This window comes from Halyomorpha halys, unplaced genomic scaffold (genome assembly GCF_000696795.3).
Source record: "Halyomorpha halys isolate HHAL.00 unplaced genomic scaffold, Hhal_1.1 Scaffold484.1, whole genome shotgun sequence".
In the NCBI taxonomy this organism is placed as follows: Eukaryota; Metazoa; Arthropoda; class Insecta; order Hemiptera; family Pentatomidae; genus Halyomorpha; species Halyomorpha halys.
The window spans coordinates 299473-303145 of record NW_027107936.1 but is presented as its reverse complement, the minus strand read 5'-3'; positions in this window follow the sequence as shown (position 1 = coordinate 303145).

Below are 3673 nucleotides of genomic sequence, written 5' to 3'. Positions count from 1 at the left end.
ATTAGGGTCTTTCACGAAGTTTTTCTCGAGAGGGTTCGATAGCGGGTGAAAAGAAGCTATTTACGAGAGCTCTTCTATCTCAAGTTCCCTCCTTGGAATGTTCTGTACTTCTTTACAGAAAAAAAACTTCGTTAAAGAATTTATTCTTCCAGTAAATTTCAATGCTGATAATATAACCATTCACAATTAACTAATAATCTAATAAGCAAAGGGTCACAGTTATGTCTTCCAGATGTAAAGCTTTTAGATGAGTCTAAGATGAAGCCTTGGTCGTAAAATTTGGCAACTGAGAAAATTACAATTTTTAATGTGTCCGTTTAGTGCAATGTTTTACTTTTAACCAGAAAATCAGTTACTGATATAATATTATTCTTTTAAAAATGTAAATTTTTTTATGAATTTTCTCAAAAATTAAATCAAATTATTTGGTGTTGCCAAAAATAGCAATTCATAATATATATCAGAAACCACGTTTTACGACCGAGTGCTTAAAATATCAATAAGGTCAAAATATATCTTCAATTAATGTTTTGTTAAAATGGAATATTCCTTCATTCGTAATGAATCATAATTATAATTCGAATTATAATCCGGTTCAAACAGTAAAGACAGAGGGCTTTTAAACTATTACGACTTCACATTTAACAATCGTAACGTGTTCCAAAATTAAACTGTCGCCTTCACAAAAACAAAACCCACTCGTCTAAAACATATCGCTCGTGTTTTTTTTTTCACCATGACAACCGTAACACCATTTATCCCAACGGTCCATGTTTCCTCCCGGCCTTAAACTTGAATCAATTCTACCTTCCTTCAGAACACTCGTTTACGTCGAAAGTAAGAATGTGCAAGACCGAAACGTTCAATTCAATAATTACTATTCCGAGAGGTTTAAGGGTCCTTTGATTTTATAAATAGTTGATTATTTTTCAAGTATCTAATTTATTTTAGCACCAGTGTATCCCTGTGGAAGTTGTTGTTGTTGTTGTCTGGGGCTTAAGGGCGTAAAACCCTGAGGTCATCAACGCCCATGTTTCGTGCTTTATATTTTATTTCTATAATTCTATTTCATTTTAAATAATTTCGAAAAAAAAATTTAAATAATTACTTCTGTTGGTATTTTTTTATTATGTATAACAGATTTTCTGGTTTAAATCTTATTCAAAAGGTCATTCCTTTTTAAGAAAACTAAGACCATTTCCACGTTCTTCTGGTCATCATTCAGAGCATCCGATACACTCGGTCCTACTCCCAATCTACTCAAGTTCGCAGAATAAAAATGGCATTTTTCAAATATGTGACTGATCGTAAGTATACTGTTGCAGTATTGACATCTTGGAGGTGGCTGCTTACTGATCAGATATCTATGAGTTAAACTCATATGACCTATTCTCAATCTGGCAATAGCTACCTCCTCCCTGTGGAAGTGTTTAGCTCGTTATTAGCGTTAACTGGTAGTTATAATATCCGTGCTAGGAATACTCATGATTTGACAGTTGGATGAAGACGGGTAAGAGAACGGACGAATGCAGACTACGGCTAATAGTGCATTGAAGCCTTTGGGCTCCCTAAGTCTTTTATTTATTAATATTGTACCTTCTACGAGGAGCTAAATAAATAAAGAATTTATGTGTACAATTTTTATTTTTAATATTTACTTCTGACTATTTTTTTAATTAAATAATTGGCACCTAGGCTCTTGGCTCCAGTCCAGCTGTGAGTGTCGATTCCCCTCAAATAGTCGCTTTGAGCCTGACTGGCAAATTGACAGCTGCGAACAGATCTTGGCCGATGGCCAACCGATTCCAGGAAGTCTGCAGAAAATTTAATGACAGAGAAAAAAGTTTTGATAATTAATGTTTTAATGGTTAGCTTAGCCAGATAATAAGAAAACATGAAGTTCTGATACCAGTTGTAATAACGCCTATTCGTAAATTGTTTGTAAAATAATTAATTAAATATAAATAAATTTATAATAGTTATGAATTGATTTGAATCAAAAGTATGCTGCTTAGATTCTTAATAATATTTTAAACTGGATGAACCTCTCTTTTTTTAATAGTTACTGATTTCTTTTACATCAAAATCCTTTTTAATGATATCTGCTATATATATTTCTCACAGATCTTTATACTTTTTTTTGCAGATCACCACAGATCTTTATACAGAATTTTAGGGGGAGATTCAATAAGAAAAAGGCAAGTGTTGGGGCGAGGGGCGTTTCGTAAATGAAAAAAACCTACCTCTTCCCCAGAGAAAAAATTGTTCGCTGGTTGGGGTGATAGAAAATAAAAAAAAAAATAAAAAAACGGAGGTCCTGAAATGAATCATAAAACACAAAAATAATATAGAAAAATTAGAGAATAAAAAAAAATCTTCCAACTGATATACACATTTAATTAAATTAAAATATATACAAATGAGAATAAAAAAATGAATGTTAATGTTGTTATAAAAAATAAAAGTGTGTGAAGTAAAAAAAGAAAATATTTTTATATATGTATAAAACAAAAACAAAACAATTTTCTTTACTCAAGAAATAATAAGTTAATTAGCGTAATTTACACGCAAAAAAAAAAAAATGTGATGCTCGATGAAAGTATGGGAGAAAAAAGTCACTCACAGTACGGGGGGTCGATATGCGCATATCGATATATTTTCCATTCCACAACAACTGCCGTCATCCAGATGTTGATGATTGATTGAAAAAACACGCGTATCACAACATTCCTTCTTAACTATATTTACGTTATAAATTCTAATTTAATTTTAATTACAAAAAATATAAAGGCTAAATGGTTCTTAAAAAAAGGAAATTAACATAAAATGTAAAACATAAAAAGTAAATAAAAAATTAACTTGTATTTAAAAGAAATAGAAATAAAGTGAAATTGAAAATAAATGACGACACTTTGGGCTTTAACAGCAAGTATTATTGAATACACTTAAACCAATACTTCCATCTACTTGAATAAATGTCCTGAATGTAAGTCTCCTATATACAATAGTATGTAGAGTATAGTAGTGAATATCGAACCTTGCAGTACTCCTGTGGAAATAGGCCTTTTATTGTGAGTTGTCAATAGTTGATGGTAGATAAACATGAGGAAAAGGCTGGGAAAGCACAAATACATATATTGAAAAACTTATTTGTTTCTGCTGACGTTTCGATCTGAATTCCAGGCCTTCATCAGGGCTGAAAAACGAAACGACTTAACAACTTTGATTCAGAGGCCATAAAAATGAAATGATGGTAAATAAACTTAGAAATACACATACCAATAAATTAGATAGTAGTTGATTGGTGCAAATAGAAGATAAAATATAATATTGAAGAGGTAAGCATTACACAAAATAAATTACAAAAACAAAAAGAAAGGATAGTATTCAAGAAAATAATTTTTTTAGAAATTATCATAACGAAAGGTGTGGAAGAAAAATAAAATGATGAGTAATAGTTTAAAATTAATAAATAATGTCTTATAAATAATGAAAAACAATTTAAAACAACAAACTGAAATGAAAGGACACAATACGTATAATTCAATGGGTAAGAAAGAAAAAGGAAATTAAATGTTACAACAGAAAAAAGTTATTTAATATGGGATAATAATATAATAGAATAAGCTAACAATAATAAATAATAATAATAGAATAAGCTAACAATAATAAA